Here is an 18,518-nt window from a genome sequence, read left to right as displayed (position 1 = left end):
GATAGATAGATAGATGATAGATGATAGATAGATATAGATAGATTGATGATAGATAGATGATAGATAGATAGATAGATAGATAGATAGATAGATAGATAGATAGATAGATAGATAGATAGACAGATATAAATAGGTTGATTATATTAAAGTCATTGATATACTAAAGAAGGTATTATATGACAGAAATATGTTTTAAATGTCTTGTCCCCCCAAAATCTCTCCTGTATTTTTTTCTTGGTGGTAGGGGAAAAGGGAATAGAAGTCTTTGTAATTTATTAGAGAGATTTATTAACTTATCCACTTACACTCTACAGCAGACTTTCTTTGTTAACTTAAATCCTGAGTTTCTATGTAATATCAGTTCACTTACATCTTACTCCCTCCCCGCCTGCCCTGGCTCCTTACATCCCTCCATGACTCACATGCATCTGGATTCTGGAGTTTCTCTTTTCACTGTATTGAAGCTTTTTATTAAAGAGAAAACAAAAACAAAACACAAACCCCAGAAGCTCATCAAAGCGTTCCCCTTTGTCCTGTGCCCTGTGCATTAGTCTTTGAGCTCTGTCCCCTTTCAGCAGCAAAGCAAAGCTAACCTGGGATATGAGACTCAGCAAGCCACATATTTGGTCCCACACAGCCAGAGTGGCACCTGAGCATGCCTTCCTCAGCTCATAGCACCTTTCCCCATATGTTCATTAAAATTCATAGGCATTTTCAGATTACTTGTTTGGGATTTAAAATTTCATCTACAAAAATATTAAGTGACTGCTCAAAAACGTGTCACAGAACTGATAGAGGATTACTGGTTTCTGTTGGCAGCATATGGTTTAGTTTATTTAAATACTTGATGAATAAATATGTCCCTTAGATGCCAGCAGTGTTGAAGATATAGCCAAAGGGGGAAAATGGCATCTTAAGTATTATCTAGGGGGAAAATCTAAGCACATAGTGGGTATGCAATGAATATAGAAAATCACTTATAGTGGTTATACTGCAAATTATATTTATTTATTATAATGTATAAAGAAGCAAGAATATAAAGTATAAAGTATATCTTTTCGTTTTTAAAATATATTAACTTCCTCTCATATTAACCACTGTGCAAACTTAGAAAGACAGAAAAATCCCCAAACTTCCTGCATCGAGCAGTAAAGGAAGTATCTTCACATTTTCAACATTTTCATAATACTCTATTTTTAAAATCCTGTTGGAAAATTATATTTGCGCGTTCTAACTCTTTGTCCAAGTGCGTGCGAACCCCTCCTGAAGAGGCGGTTGTCTGTCCTGGCGCACGCAGGCCGTGCGTGTTGCACACCGGGCGAGACGGTGCGTTCAGCGAGCGGCCGGGCTGAGCGGTGACCCAAGTCCCCGTGCTCGGGCTGGGGCGAGGAGCTGTGCCCCTGCTCCCGGACTCTGGGCATTCGCACAGGACGGTGCTTGGGGTGCTTGGACTGCAAAGCTGGGGGACATGACCTGATGGTTGAGTGACTGCTCAGTGTGTGGCCCTGCAGTCCACGAGGACTTGAGCTTCTGTGTTCATTCTCACAGAAAGTCGGCGCACTGTTGATGCCTGGACAACCAGAGGAGGCCGGCTTTCCCAAAGACTTTTTTTTTTTTTGCCACCTTGGAAAAGTTTAGTCAGCTTTTCTGTCCTTGGGGAAACAACAAAAAAGCCTTATTTGAAAGCTATCATTAATACCATGAAAGCAGATAGAAACTAAATGAGCTCTTCATCTCTCTAATTACTTTTGTGGTTTTTCTCATACCTTCCAATATCCGTACATGAAAGTGGTTGTCAAGAAATAGCTAATTCATCTCTTCATGTACTAGATTACATTCCTTTCCAATTGTTTTGACTGATAAGCAATTACTCCAATGTTCAGTATTTAGTAAAATTTACTTTATCAGAAAGAATGGAGTGTGGCCAGAACACATATAATACAAAAGGATGAATAATATAAAAATCTTCATTTTAAAATTAATTATATCTTTGCATTTTCAATTTAAAATTAACCTAGCATAATTTTCCATTTTATTTAATTACTCCTTAAAATGAAGCTGTTTTCAATAACTGTTTTAAATTTTCTAAATATGACATCGTACACATAATTTTATATAGTTTTTTTTCTGAAAAATGTCAACATTGATAAAATTCTCCGATGATTTTGCAAATCATTGAGAACAAGTCCACTGTATTTCCAAGACAGTGATTTTACCCTAACAGCCTTGAGACATGCTCCATGCATTACAAATACGAAGAATGACTATAATAAGAATTATTTTAATAAGCATGCCCTAATTTTTTACCTTTCCTACTTTTTCTTTTTTTCTTTTTTTTCTTTTATTGTTGGAACTGTTGCAGATGTCTCCCACCCAGCCCCCACCCTCCTCCCTTGGCCCTCCCCACACTAATGTCTGTTTCCAAGGGCTATGCATATATGGTCTTTAGCTAATCCCTTCACCTTCCTTTATCCAGCACAACACTCCCAGCCTGACATTTGTCAGCCTGTTCCACGTATCCGTGCCTAGCCTAGAAACATATAAATACACACATACACATTTATTTGTATCACCTAAAATCATTTTCAACATTAAGACCTTCTTCACTGGTGAGCGTTTTTGTCCCACCTCCTTCAACAAGAAAGCTCATATGCTAGTTTTGTAAAATTCTTCCTATGCCTCACTATGTCACAACTCTAATTCAGAAGAAGAATGCATATGTATGGAAACAAAACAAAAAACATAATGAAAGTATGCCAAATGCAGTGTGGAGCAATTATTAGAAAAAGTTGATACTTCAGTTATAGAGTTATTTAGTGGCTTTCATGGGAATTTGAAACCACATCGAATATTAGTCTCCCTGTGCTTTCCGTCATAGACATGTTTAGAATTGTTAGATAATATTAAAGACAAGCCCCAAGTCTCCCAACACTAACGAATGAATCTGATATACTTTACTGAAACGTTTTTCCACCTTGAAATGATGGGCCCAAACTTAAACATGTGTCATCTCTGGGGTTTCATTAGAGGCCTTTCATCCTAGAAGCCAGTGATTGAAACTATGAGTTGGCATTTGACATATCTAAAAAATGCAGAATGATATACATAAAATACACATTTATATGTAGAATGAAAACTATAGGAGGAAGCAGGGTAACTTTGATGAATTAACTTAAGGGTAAAAACACTACATATATATAGACATATATATACACACACACATATTCACATATAGGTCACTAGTTTAGAGAACATCAAAAAGGGTGATGAAAAAAGTAAAGAATGTAAGAGCTGAAATAACAAAATTGAGTATACTAAAATTATTCTTTACTGTATATACAAAATTCTGTACAAATGAAGCATTCTAAGCTCTAAATGTGAAAGATGAAATTTATGTATTTCTTAATATAATTTCTCTTTCTTTACATGATTACAACTTGCATACTAAGAGCTCTAGCTTCTTTGGTTTACAAACAAACATGGAAATAATTATAAAAGTTTCTTTAATGTTAGTTTCTCATGGAAATAAGAAACTCTTAGTTTGTGTTTAAGCTGCATAGAGTCCAAAAGAAAAAAAAAGTGCAGCAGATTTAGATATATGAAACCATAATTCTTTATGATATGTTTGGATTAAGGGGTATATTAACAGCAAAACTAAGAAAATAAAGAAATTTAACTTTATAAAAAACACATGGCAGATCACAGGACAGAAATGAAGGGAATTGGCTGGAAAGAGAAAGACCATGTGGGTTGCACGAAGTAATGTAAAAATGAAAACATTTTATTAAGAAGTATGTGGTCATGAATTATGACTGCCATCTAGAAAACAAACTAAATCTGAAGAGCATCTGCGTATAAGTAAACAAAAGGGAAATGTTTTAAAATAATGACTCAGATAATTTTAAGAACAGTTGAGATTATTTAAAATATAAAATTTGAAATCACAGACCAAAGTGCATAGAATGAACAAATTTAATGGAAGAAATGAAAACATTTGTAACAAAAGTCAACCAAGATTAAAGGATTATTCAGAAGCGTATTTATCTGTTGTGTGAGAAAGTCTTGGCGTGGGTTTCAATGAAAAACAGGATTACGGATTTAAAAACCTTCAAGTTTTTTAGTGTTAAAGTCCACTATCTAAAATTGTGCACCCAGATCTTATGGGAAATGAGACATATAGTGGATTCTATCTGTCAAAGGTGCTGTATTACGCTAAATTCCAAATCGTATTCATGCTAACAGTGTCTCTGTAGACCCTTGAGTCGTTCTATGGCCATGAACTTTGTGTAGTTCTCAGAGGTTCCATGTCTTGTGGGGTCTCTAGGACATGTTATTATACTTTCAGGTCAACAGAGCTCAAAAATGCCATTTGAAAATTGATCGGTGGTGACACCCAAGATCTTCCTGTTTATTTGGGAAATTGTTTTACACTGGATAACACAGTGTAACCTCCCTTTCTATTCTACCCTTTCCCGGGAGCTTTGGATGGCAAAGGCCGGTGCTAAACAAGTGCCCGCCTGAAGATGTTCTGCGTCTGACAGTCGAGCAGGTCCTCGTTTACCATCTTGTAAAAAGAATGAGGGATGACGACTGGCCTGGGTTCCTCTTAGGTGATTTAGAGGCTTCACTACAAAGACCAGTGTTTTAAAAGACTAGAAATGAAGTGATTTCAGAAATTTGTCAATTTTCTCTTCATAAACCTGGGTAGCAATGGAAACTGCTCACTCCCTCTGTCATTCCTTTTAGTGGTTGTTGTTTATAAGAAACATTTTGTTCCAGAGTGTCTGTTTTTAGTCATAGTGAGTAGACTGCATATCTATGGTCATCAAATTACTGCTCAAATGTTTTCACATCTTAATGTTGTCAAACTTCATATCAACTATTTATCTAAGTGTAACAGGATGCCATACAGAGAGAGATTAAACTCAGTGCCCTTTCATAAGAGTGTTTACAATAGTAGCTTCTCCTGAAAGTGCCTGGAGTAGACTAGATTTAGGAAACAAGTAAATGAAATGATAATATTTAGAGCAAACTTTTTTTGACCTTAACTTTGTGACAGTTCTTGTGCTTTGAGTGAATTACCCATTCAGTAGTAACATCTTCCATGCAAGTGCTGTTTTACTTCCCATTTTACATATGAAGAATCTAAGTCTTATAAAAGTTAAATGCCTTGCCCAGAGTTGCACAGATATTAAATTGCCAAAGCAAGATTTTATCGACTGTATTCTTTACTATAATTCCATTGTACATAATACTAAAATTAATAGATGGTGTTCATGGCAGGCGAATGACCGTATTAAACCCTCATCAGTCTAAGTAAAAGATCTAACAGCTTCATGCCAAGCAGACATCAATTAGTGAAGTGACTTGATAATTCCCAATGATAAGAAACTTTCTTTGAACAGTGTAAGAGAGTTGAAGTTATATTTACACAATCCATAGCTTTTTCTTTTCTTTTACACACCAAGAACATATGAAACATTTTCAGGGTAATGTGGATTGTTTTTAAACCAAATAAAATTTTTTGTATCAAGAATTTAAAATGAATGAAAAACAACATGCATACAGTATTTTAAAAGTCTCCAGATAGCTGAGATGTATATCACTAAGAATAGAATAGCTGCCAATAAAGAGAAATATGACATTGTGAAGGCACAGATTTGAGGTCAGCATTGGCTTTACCTTTGCTCTCTTCCCACCTCCATCACCAACTCTTACTCTCTGCACCTTCAGTTGCATAGTGTTACTTGGGCACCTGAACCCTGGAATCTCCCCACAACAACAAAAGCTTCCTGTTTAAAAAGAATAGAGTGAAGTGTTAAAATTGGCTGCTAAAATATATTCCAGGATTGAGCATGTTCTTAGCCACAAGTGCACATAACATCAAGTTTTATATTTTCTTACCGTACACGTTGCCTGCAAGGTCAGGGGGACTGTGACCTCAGATCTTGCTCCTTTGGGGCCACTCTTTGACATCCAATTGAGTTTACTTATGATTAGCAGTGACCAACCCCTTATCCCTGGATGCCCAGGCTATCCCAGAATGCCCTGTAGGCGAAGGGGATCATTTCCTCATGTCCCACCTGTTACTCATTTGGAACACATCAAGATGTCATAGCATATTATTTACAAGCCTTCTCTTGAGCACTTTCTGGGTCTCATTGTTATTCTGAATTCTGTTAATTAAAAAAACTAATTAAAAATATGGAATAATGAATATCTACTTTGGACCTAAAACTTAAGGTAGAATTTAGTTTATGATATATTAACAGTTGTTTTGATGAACACCTATGTGTGTTCAATTGGGAATTACTACTATTATCATGCCTTGCTATTCATGAAAACTATAGAAAAATAATTTTCACTCCAATGAAAAAGTGTGCACTGGAATGAATAACTACATCCAATGGAAAACTATGTCTACAATACACCCTTTTGAGTCATTTGATTCTATTCTTTATTATCTTTGAGCTATTTTACAACTGTAATTTGTAGGTACCTGATTCACATGCAAATTTAGCCCTGTCAGGTAGATGTTTAACTGACTTTTCTCTTTCAGCATATGGAAAACCCCACTTTGCCTCCATATACATATTCATTTGAATATTCCTGATTTATAAATGCACCTACTTTTTCATTCTCTTTAATGCCAAATATAATATCTGCCTGGGCCTTCATTAAATAAGTTAAATAAAATCATTAACAATTGTTCATTTATATATATATATATATATATATATATATATATATATATATATATATATATATTTCTGACAATTACCTTTTCACAAAACTGACTGAAGATCTCCTTTATTGCTATCTTATAATTCACATAGAATGTATAAATTTAAATGAGATAATGTATATGAAAATGCCCTGCCAACTCTAAAACCCTTCACAAACAAAACAAAGTTATGACAATAGCAAATTAAAGGGATATAAAAAATGAGTTACTGGAGACACATCTAGCATTTTCACTAGAAGGGAAATTGAAAGTTTTGTCTTTCTGTCAGAATAAATTTAGGTACAGAGAAAATAACAGGAGAGGCTGAGCAGGTTGAGAAAACAGAGTATTCAGGCAGTGATGAATTGTTTAAAGAAAGTCAGCCTGGATCACAGGAAGACAACCACACCTGACAAATCTGATCGTATTTTGCTTGATAAAATAATACAGTTGTCAGAGAAAATTGGGGACATAATTTTAGTACAGTACAAATTGTTCCCCAAATGATCAGATAGGAAACTAAATCTACAAGGTCAACTGTTTTAGAGGGACGCAGAAGACAGCTACTTGAATAAAAAACTGTCTTGAAGAATGAAGACAAATGATAACAAGATAAGAAAAACCTCAGGATGGAGCGAAGTGACAAGTGCGATGTATCAAAGACCCACATTAGTTCCAATTGTAGAAAGTTAGATACCAGTGATGTGAAAGGTAGAGTATGCAACAGGACAAATCATGTTCACTTGAAAAAAGGGAGTCTAAAGTCAGCAATTCGTTCAAAGATTATAGTCACTAACTTTTCAAAGGTTTGGAAAAACTGCGTTGGACAAGAATTTCAATAGACTAGTATCTTAAATGTTATTCCCTGTAATAACAGTAGAACAACTGGGCCCCCGACAAGGAAGAAAAAGTTAAAGTCAAGTTCTTCAAGGTTATGACATATTCAAAATCAAAAAAATCAAACATTATCTTGGGCACGTAGAGTGTGTGTGGATGTTCCTGCGTGTGTGTGTGCATACACACAATGAAATCAACCTGACGCATGTTCTAGTGTCGTGTATCTTTTCATCTCAACCAGAAGAGCTGAAAGCATGTCACCAGCTCAACTCTCAAAAAGTGGCCTGTTCATTTTATCAGGTGAAGACATATTACTAAAAAAAAAAAAAAAAAAAAAAAGTGCTGAAATCGTCACGAATGTGGCAATGAGCAGCCAAATTGAAATTTCTGTGCAACCTCAGTGTCTGGTGTTTTGAAGAGAGAATTTTTGAGTATGAATGTGTCTCTAGTTAGCCGATTATCATGCTACTTCAAGCAATTTGGTAACTAAAGAGACACTAGTGGCATCTTTCCCCTAGTTAAGGATATATAGTATTTGTGTTTTGATAAAGGTAGCCACATGGAGAGGAGGTAACTAACCCCCCTGGATAATTTTATGACACTTAGGTAGTGAAAAGATCTTTGATATATCCTCAAAACCAATCTCACTTTCCATCTATGAATTCTCAAGTATGTATACATGTTAAGACCTTTAAAATTGACAGAGCATCTATAAATGGTCATTAGTTCCTTTGATGAGACCTGTACAAGTGGAAAAAAATATGTTCTCTAAAGCTTAAAAGAATGTAGAAAATATCAGAAAGGAACGCCTAACTCACTAAAATTGCTAATATCACACTATTTCCAAAGCTTGTCTGCATTCCTTCCATAGCTCATTTCAGCTTAAATTCACTGAGTATATATAATGGAAGTCATTATGCTCTGTTCTAGGAAGGTACAAATATTAACAGGAGATCCTTCTGTTCTAATGTGTGTGTCCTGGGAAACCTACTTTGCTCTTCCTGTTTCATTTCTAACTTATTCTTTGGTGGTATTTTTAATATACCCTCAAAATCTGGTAATAAAATATGGGATATATGTTGCTCAAAACAGAATATCTCTCAAGGTATTTACAGAGCATAGAAGGGTCATATACATACAGAATTATCATGAAAATGGCAACTTAATTTTGTAGAATATTTTCAGATTTGAAAGAACTTTTACATATTTGGGTGTGTTTTGAAACCCATAGCTTAGTGAGTCAGGTAAAGCATCAAACAGTTTAAAAAAAACACAAAAAATGAGACTCCAGGTTATTAACTGATGATTGACTAAGAAAGAACTTGAATGCCCGTGTCCTGATTTTAAATCTGGGATTCATTGCACTGCAACAAAAACACACACAGTAAAGGCAGAAGTAGTGTCACCATCACTACACTAGAGGGCCTGTATTTGAACGATGTTCAATCGTTACACAGTGATGTCAGAGACACTTGAAAATACTCATACAAATGGTGCCATGTGAAAATAAATTCTAAATATTAATGGTTCAAGTGGAAAATGCATTTTTTAAATAAGTGAAGCTTAGCTTTATGGGTCAGCCTGGAGTTTCTACACATTTATAAGACCCCATAGACTTGCTTTAAAATGTTGCCTCTAAATATAACATACGAATCACCACACATGTGTTTTAATGTTGAGTTGTTAAATGATTTCAAGATGGTGTATTTTATTTATAATAAATCATTAGACGATTTTCAATAAAAGTATTTCAGTAAATAAAGCTAAAAGTTTAGGGCCCTTATCTACCAGTTCACTGGTTCAAGGAAAATGCCAGTTGCTTTAAGGAAATCATTATCAGGGTCAGAAGTTAGAGAAACTGTAACTTTTTTCTCAATATGAGACGGTTTGACCTCAGAAATCATGGAGAATTGACATAAAGTTGCATTTTTCAAAGCTTATTCTGTACAATAATGTCTAGGTTGTTAATTAAATATTTGAAAAATAAATAAATGTTACTTATAATAACAAAGGGGCTGTAGCAATATAAATGGTTTTATTTATTTCAAGATGTTTCTGATTTCTTAATATATTAATACAAATGGTGGAGAAGATGTTTAAAGAAAAACAGAGGATAGATGCTAAAGCAGGGAAAGCAGATATTTTCAGAAAAAACACACCTCCCAAAATAGTAAGTGGAATATCCTAAATAATAACATGTTATTTCTTTCTTCTTGTCTCTGTCTTATTAGGATAAAGGTAGATAGGAATATAAAAAATACACGTGCTTTTTAGGACAGCTTTGCACTTTAAAATAATGAAACCTGACGTTGTAGACATCTGCAAATTTAAAGGAGAACAGCCTATCTCTTCATCTATTATAAAACACAGTTTCCTTACCACAAATTCAAATTTCTCAAAAGGTTTAAGTAAAGGGAAACCATTTGTGACAAAAGATTCTAACTCCTACTTTTTATTGTTCGTAAAAGTTTAGGGAATCAGGTTTTTTTTTAATTCTCTAAAAGGATAAATCAAAACAAAAAGCAATTCTATAGATTATGAAAAAAGCAAACATCTAGAATTGGGTGAAAATCCTACTTTGAGATGGCAGAGACTCATTGAAGCTGAGGAACACAGGCCTACACTATGAGAAACAATTCTCTTAGTTTTTAATGTTTCACTTTTCTAGAGAGGATCAGGATTTCTTGCCCTGAGTTAAATAAAATTTAGAACAAATAAAGAGAATTGTTCTAGGTAAAAATAAAAAATAGAATTAGTAAATTCGGGTCTGCAGGCAAAAATTAGAATAAAAATACAGAATTTCCAATGTTTAACAGTGTTTATGTCACTGGTTCATGTGGTGGGAATAATTTCTCTTGCCAATATATGGACTGACAAAATGTCTTTTTCATGAGAATAAATAACAAACAAATTCTCGCTTTGTAGTTTTATCCAAAGCAATAAAGCAAAAACCTCTTTTTTTCTTGTCTTTTATGATGACATCCCTTACATACAACTGCCATTATTTCTATTGTGCACATGTAGAAGGGCAGTGTAGTAAGAAACAAAGGAAAATACAGGGGGAAGTAATACTAAATCTTTAGCAGCTTATTAGCCTAGTTTCCTTTATTTTAAAAATCAGTGTAAGTTTTTGGTCTCAGAAAATATATATTTGGTCTTGTCAGTTACATGCTATGGGTTTTAATTGACCTTCTGGCTAATATTTAATGCTTTTATCTTAAAGAGGTTATGAAAAACTTGAAGCAATTCCTGCAGAGAGGAAATAAATTGAATTTTTGAAGTATGATAATTTATTAAGGTTGTGAGAAACTGAGGTTTTACATATAAATGTGTTGTCAAATTTTCATCATCTTTATAGTCTTTGTGGTCCTTTCAAATTTAATATAATAAATGAATAAATGTCATGTAAAAGCAAATTGAATTATCTTTCACAGTCAATGAAATCTTCAATTCTTTTGCTATAAGATATTGTTTATCATTTTCCCATGGGAAGCCACTTCTTATTTGTAATATGATTTTAAAAATGGCCTTAATTAATTTGCTTTGAATACCAATTACAGATATTTTATCATACTTTAACTTACTAAAGATTCAAAGCACACACAAATTTTATTCAAAACAGAAAAGTTTTGAAAGAACGTTATATTATCTGAATGTTTTAGGCAATTTTTTTATAGACTCATAATAAAAGCAAGAGAAATAATTGGCACAGTCAGGGACCAGAGTTGAGAGATAAAATTAGTACACACAAATCCAGATATACTCAAGTTTTAAGCTAATATAGCATTTAGAATATTTAATAATTTTTTCCAACTTATTGAAAGTCAGTTTGAGGTCTTAATGTGGCTGATTCTGTGAGATCCTAAAATTATTAGTAAATAGTTCTTGGTCTCCAACTGGTAAGGAAGGGGAGCATGCCCTGTCTCCCCCATTGCTCATGGAAGAAGGCTACTTGGGGTGCTGCCAGAATAAGCATTTCTGGAGGCCCCCACAGGAGAATGAGCTATAGTACAAACCTTTATTTCTGTGGAATTATAACCCTGAGTTTCCAAAGTCACATTTCCCTTAGTCCAGTCATAGAAGTGTAGCTGGGGTTTCGGTAGAGCTAAAATCAGAACCAGTGTCCAAAGTTTCCTTTCCATGGTGGAGCCAGGTCCAGTTCAGCATCAGCCTAGCTTAGTTTTTATTTTCCCAATGCAGCCTGTTTGTTCATCGTGTGTGTGGTACACATGGCTGGGGGCCATATGGGTGAAAAAGAAAGAACCAAGAGAGCAAAAGGGGCCCCTGCAAGCCAGGACTTAAACCCAAGGCCAAGAGTGAACTTCTTTGTTTAGGGATTGTATATTCTCAAATGGTTGAGCCCTTGCAGGGGCCACACCCATTCTGGTCAATGGCCTCTGTCCCCAGGTTGGGCTAACAGCAAGCACCTTCCCTATGTCACCCCCACTTTACTGGGCATGTGTCTATTTTTACTTTGTTAGACCCCTCCCCCAGTGTTTTACAGGGAACATGCTTTTAATGTCTGGCCTTCCCTTTGCTCCTTTCCTATTATTAAAAACTAATTAATTACAATGGTATCACAACCACATTTCTATTTTAAAAGGAACCCTTTAGATTTTACAAATACAACATAAGTAAAACTTCAACATATAAGAAACCAGTTATTCAATATTAAATTATGGAAAACAAGCATCTACCACCACAAAAACTATTAGGGGTGAGTATCCGTTTTGCTACTATTTTGTACTGCCAAATTTTAGAATTTTCATTACAGAGAAGTTCAGGGCAATCACTTAAGTAAGTTAAAGACAATAATCATATAGGACTTTACAATATTTGGTTGAATTAGATGCTGCATATAAATTAATTATTTTTAGAGGAATAAGAAAATGATTACTGTTGAAACACTATTTCCTAAATCAGTAGACAAGACAAAGATATGCAGAACTTAGGGACACAGACAATGGGGGTGGTGAAGGCCTGGGGTGGGGCAGGATCCAGGTGGAGGGGAGCAATGGGGGGGGGGAAGAGGGACATCTCTAATACTCTCAACAATAAAGATTTAAATAAATTAATAATTAATAAATAAGATTTCCTCGATCAAGCAGTACTCAATTCTTGATCGGTGTTGAGAGGGAGAACTTGACTAAGGAAAAGAAAGAAACTGTTTGCAGGAGCTCAGAGTTTGCCAAGAACAAGAACAAATAAGATAAAGATTTTAAAACGTTCATTACTTATTTTACAGGATCGTCTTTGCTTAGATGATTTAAAACTTCCAGAAGCTAATTGGGCATTAGCCACCTCAATGTAACCAAACCAGGAGTGAATTCCGCGCAGCTTACAGCCTCGCTGGCGCCCAGGGGAGGGGACTGCACCAGGGCGCACATTGGAGGCGGCCTTCCCGGGAGCTCGTTTACATTCTGCCTGCCACGGGGGTTTCCTGCGGAAACTCATCCCTCTGTCTGCTTAGGAGGTGTGCACATTTCAGTCTGCAGATTTTACCTAAAACTAAATTAATTCGATCAAAGGAAAAATATACCAGTCAAGCAAGGCAGGAGAGAAAGATAAAAGTAAAGGAGATGCCGGGGGAGGACTGTTGAGCACACAGGTGGGCCTCGGTTTTCAAGAGTTTGCTTCACGCCACCTGACTTTCAGGAAAGGCCTGCACTGGTGTGGCAAAGGCTTTGTTATCAAAGTGAAGCTCCTCTCTGATTCCTTTCAGTCCGAGAAAACAGGTACCAAAAGCGTGAAGGCAAAGTGGCGAAAGGCAGACCTTGGGAAGGCAGGGCTGGCTGCCCTTAGCTCTCGGCCGCCTTGGGTGAGGCCAGGCTCTGAAGGCCCTCGGCCTCCCCGGCTGGACAGCTGGGAACTCAGGGCAGACGCGACACTAGAATGTGCAGAATTCAAGGAAGCGCGTCCCTAGGAAAGCAGCAGTTCGAGAGCGACAGGATGCTGAGGATGTACACTGTTACCATAAGGATCACATGGTTTGCTTTCTTTTAAAACGGGAGCATGTCAGAGTTTAAGGAGTGAAGTTGGTGGTTTCAGATCGCATGTGCTTGAGGGAGCCATGCACACTGAGAGAGCATACTAACCGGGACCAAAAGAGTGAGGGGGTTCAGGGAGGCGAACCAAGTGAAATCGGCTCTGCAGAGAAGCCAGATACATTGCGGTTGAAAGAAAAGATGTTTGACTTGCCCAAAATAATTTTTTTTAAATATGTTTTTGTTGATTTGAGAGAGAGAGGAAGGGAAGGGAGAGGGAGAGAGAGAAACATCGATCTGTTGCCTCCTGCAAGCCCCCCACTGGGGATCGAGCCTGAAACCGGGGCATGTGCCCTGACTGGGAACCGAACCCATGACCTCTTGGTGCAGGGAACAGCATTCAAATAACTGGGCCACACCGGCCAGGACTTGCCTGAAATAATTCACTGTGATTGATGCAATGACAGATTCAATGAAATGGTGAAAGAATAAACTAAAGCAATTCTACAATGTTTAGAAATGCAGATGAAGACAGACACTTAGCAGTTCATAATTGTACCATTTTAAAAGTGAAAAGTTGTTTCAAATACCAAAAAAAAATATACCCTCCAACAACAGAAAGGTGATACTTTAAACTCTGGCACACCTGTGGAATGGAATATTTATACATAAATTTTAGGAAGGTTATTTTTGCAATCGTATAATAATTATCGTGGAAACAGTGAACAAAGTTTCTAGATTTAAGAAATTTAATCTTGAAGAAAGATAAATTGCAAAGAACATAAGAAAAATATATTTTGTATTTTTATTCTTTTTTAAAATTGTTTTTAAAATAATAAGGGAGAAATAAATAACTCTGTAAAAAGCATAAAGCTGCAGATATCAGAGGTTAGATGGTAGAGTCCTGAGGAATTGCGAGAAGAGTTAGAACAAAAAGTAATTCTGAGAACAGGTCTAAACATTGCCAATAGCTGGTGAAGACATTTCTCTGGGCTTCCGAAAAGAATACGGGAAGTGATGAGGCACCAACTCCATCGTTTAGCCAATGAGAATGTGTCTATGTAACATTTAGAAATAGAATTAGGTCTAGAGTAGGGAATATTCCTCAGATCCATAGATATTTTCAAGCGTGTGCTTTCTTCACAAATATCTGGTCCCTGCCCCTCAGCTGCTCTCACAAATGAGAAAAATTAAGCAATCATTTGGGTACCTCATGGTTTTATGTGACATTTTACAAATTACACAGATTAATTTAAAACAACAACAAAACAATGCTTCATGCCTTCTTCTACCTTATATGTTGCCTGCTCTGTAACAATTCGGGTAATACTCCTATTTCTTGAAAGTGATCTTGTTTTTAATATTTTGACATAAGAGTGGACCATTGTCACTCTAATTTCCTGCTTTGATCTTTCTTGCCCATATGAGGGTCACATTCCCACACATTCTGTTCTCTCAGTAACCTGTACTTAGGATGAATCCACTGTCCACAAAGGGATTTCTCACCGTGTTTCAAAGGAGGGCTTAAGAATCCCTTTGAAGCACCAAGCAGCCACGGGTTATTTTTAACTTTCCTGAGCTTTCTTTTACTCACTGTCCTCTTGATACAAAGTATTAAGAATGAACTGAATCTGCATATGAAAAAGATGTCAGATGCTCAATTTTGTTTAAATTAGTAGTGGTATTACAGATTGAGCTGGAATGGGATGCTGAGTATATGGATAAAAGTAGTTAATTATCTTGCTAATCAAAGAATATATTAAAGAATGCACTGGCCTCTATCTTCCTAGGGAATTGCTATAGCTTTGAATACTTTTGCATGCATAAGTATTAAATGTAAGGAACTTCTATCAAATGCTATCATCCAACAGGCATCAAGAAATAGAATTCCTAGGCCGTCAGAAAGTAGAACTCAGACTAAAACAGCCTATGTCAGCACTGTCATCAATATTTTCTTAATTTACTGAAAATAATAATGATATTAATTTAGGTAATTCTTTACATAGGAAGAAAGAGTTAAAAGAGGAAACTTGGTTTTCTTTTTGTAGTGAAAATCAACTAAGGAATTAAATAGGAATTGACCAAAAAAATGATTCTTCTTACCTCAAACAGAATCACTTGATTGATGAGGGACTTGTGATGAGTTATGAAACTTTTCATCTCTAGTTCGCTTGTACAAGCACCATCAAGATTAGTTGTGACTCAAAGCTGCTGTAATTAGATGGATATTAAGGAACCCATGAGAATTTGCTAGAGGTCTGAATTCAAGTCCTGGAAGGCGAACTGCCATACCTCAAGCCTGTGTGTGTGTCAGTTATTAAATGAATCATCCTTTGAAAAATGGTCCTTTGGAGTGTCTGCACCCAGTAAAGTAAACCCCGCAGAAATTATATTAGGGATTTATGCACTTTTCATCTTATTGCCTGAATAAATGCCTCACTCTATGGTTTGCCTTGATTTGAAATGTGTTTAGAAAGGGTGGGCTTTTCTTGTGAGTTATTTTGTGTGTGTGTTTGTTTCTTTGTTTTCCCATTGATTTTTTTTCAAGAGAGTAGAAGGGAGAGTGAGAGAGAAAGAGAAACATCAATGTGAGAGAGACACACATCGATTGGTTGCCTCCTGCACGTGCCCAGACCAGGGGCAGGGGATCTAACCTGCAACCCAGGTATGTGCCCTTGACCGGGAATTGAACCCACAACACTTCAGTGCGCAGACTGACTCTCTAACCACCGGGCAACACCAACTGGGGCGAGGGATGTTATTTTTTTCCCTTGAAGATGAACTAATCCAATAATATGGGGCCAATGCATTATGAAAAGCAATAGATGAATGTTTCCATTAGTTTTTCTTGCACATGGTAGGGTTAGAAGATAGCCTAGCGGAAAGTTTGCCACCATTTATTCTCCAGCAAAAAGTAGCAGAACAAGCTAAGCATCGTGACATATCCATTTCACCTCTGCTTTGTATCTAAAAGCTAACATTCATCAACCTCCACAGCCTTGGCTGTTTGAATTGCTTAGAGAAAGCATCTGTATTCAAACATATGCTGTGGGTGACTACGAAGATATTTTAGCCAGTTTGGTTTAGCAGCTGTTCTGTAAAACTGAGATGAGTAATTTAATAAGCAACTCTCCTAGATTCTGATACTGTTTTCCCAGGGTATGCCAAGCTCAGCCAGAAATGCAACCTAAAAAGGGCTCGCTGCTTGTGAGACGCAACGACAGCGTAATGATTTATGCAGGGGACCATCTTCCAGGAGCTGACAGGCGCTCACTGTCCTACACAAGTCATCACTGCTGCTCTAAAGAGAACAGATGGCTCTGCACACATCACTAACAAAGAAGGAATTCTGCACTGATAGCATGAAACTTCGTGACTTTTCTGAACACATCTTGTTATAACCAAGTAATCAAAAGAACTTGCCAAAATGCAACTTGCCAAAACACAACGAATGTAAACCTTGGTTTTGCTCCTAGAAAAATACAGCATAGGTTAAAACACATTTTAAGAAATGGTTGAGGGCAAACTACCCCATTTGTGATTTCCTATATTAAACCAAATAGATATTTTCACCATATGGAACAAAAGCAAATGCTTCGATGTAGTGGTGAGATTGAGAGTGTGAAGCTATCAACACAGAATACAATTCTGGGTTAAATTATATGACATCTAATGTTTGTTCATTCATAAAGTGCTTAAATGCTTCAGAACTTAGTTAAAAATGTATCCTAGTTGTAGATTTTGGAAAATATGTTAAAAAGAGAAAACAGTAGACAGCGTCTAGATTACTAATATGTTTTGACATCTCATGTAAAGATTTCATGTAATGGTAATGCAGGGAGTGTACTCCTCAACAGTGCCCAGCAGACTGTGCTTCTGTTATGAAGTGTCAATCAATTCTCATTATATTATTACATTTCAGCATATTCAGTATATTGGGCCTTATAAATAGACATGCGAATTTATTCAGGAAGCATATTTGTTTACAATTGGACCCTGGAAAAGCCAGTGTGGATAACTAATTGTGAACCAATTTGGCAAAGCATCATAAATCTCCACTGGAAAAAAATAAACAAAACAAAATTTGCAATAGGAATTTTCAAGTTTCTGCAGGATATTGTTAAAAAGAAAATTGGGCATTTTAGCCATGATCAAAACTGTGGCATTTTGCTGAGTTTGCAATTATAGCTGCCGTATCTTCTGGTCCCTGGCTACTCAACAGGTAGTACATGCAACTACCAGCATTTTTAGTGTTAACCAAAGATGGGTTTAGGCTGTAACAAAGAAGAAAAAGATTTATTCAAGCAAAAAGGATTGCAATCCTGGAGGCACAGATTCATGCAGCAGCCCAAATTGTGCTCCAAAGAGAACAAAAAGAGGCAGGTTTAGAAGGGCAGAAAGCACAGGCGCAGTTCTGATTAGGCCCTCCCGCAATTAAAGGCCTGCCAGCAAGGTTAACAGGGGTGCTTTAGTTCCAGTATACGGACCAGGGAGGCGACAGCTACGAGGAGGGAGCAGTGTCCATGCACGTCCAGGGAGCCTTTGTCTTTCCAGGGTGTTTATGGCTCAGCCTTGAGCTGAGTTTACCGGCGGGTGAGCCCTTAGTACCACTTCCGAGAGCTGAGGCATGAGGCCTGCAGAGGCCCCACTTCCTCGGGGGCCTCTCTACTCAGTATTTTAAGTGACTTTCTAGCCATGCTAATTCTATTTTATTTTCTCCACTATCAGCATCCTCTAGGAGCTCTGTAGAACATACTTTCAGGATCCAAACAATACCCACAAAATCAAAAGCTGCAATTTAGCAAGATATCCTGGTGATCTATAGGCCCATTAAAACTTTGGAAGCTCTGCTCTAGCCCAATGGTTCTCAAACTTGACTCTATATTAGAAAAATCTGAGGAGCTTTGAACAATTGGCCATGCCAGGTAGCATGCCCAGGTCAACGACATCAGTCTATGAAATAAGTGTGAAAA

This window comes from Miniopterus natalensis, chromosome 6 (genome assembly GCF_054644295.1).
Source record: "Miniopterus natalensis isolate mMinNat1 chromosome 6, mMinNat1.hap1, whole genome shotgun sequence".
In the NCBI taxonomy this organism is placed as follows: Eukaryota; Metazoa; Chordata; class Mammalia; order Chiroptera; family Miniopteridae; genus Miniopterus; species Miniopterus natalensis.
The sequence above is the reverse complement of the archived record's forward strand: the minus strand, read 5'-3'. Positions refer to the sequence as shown.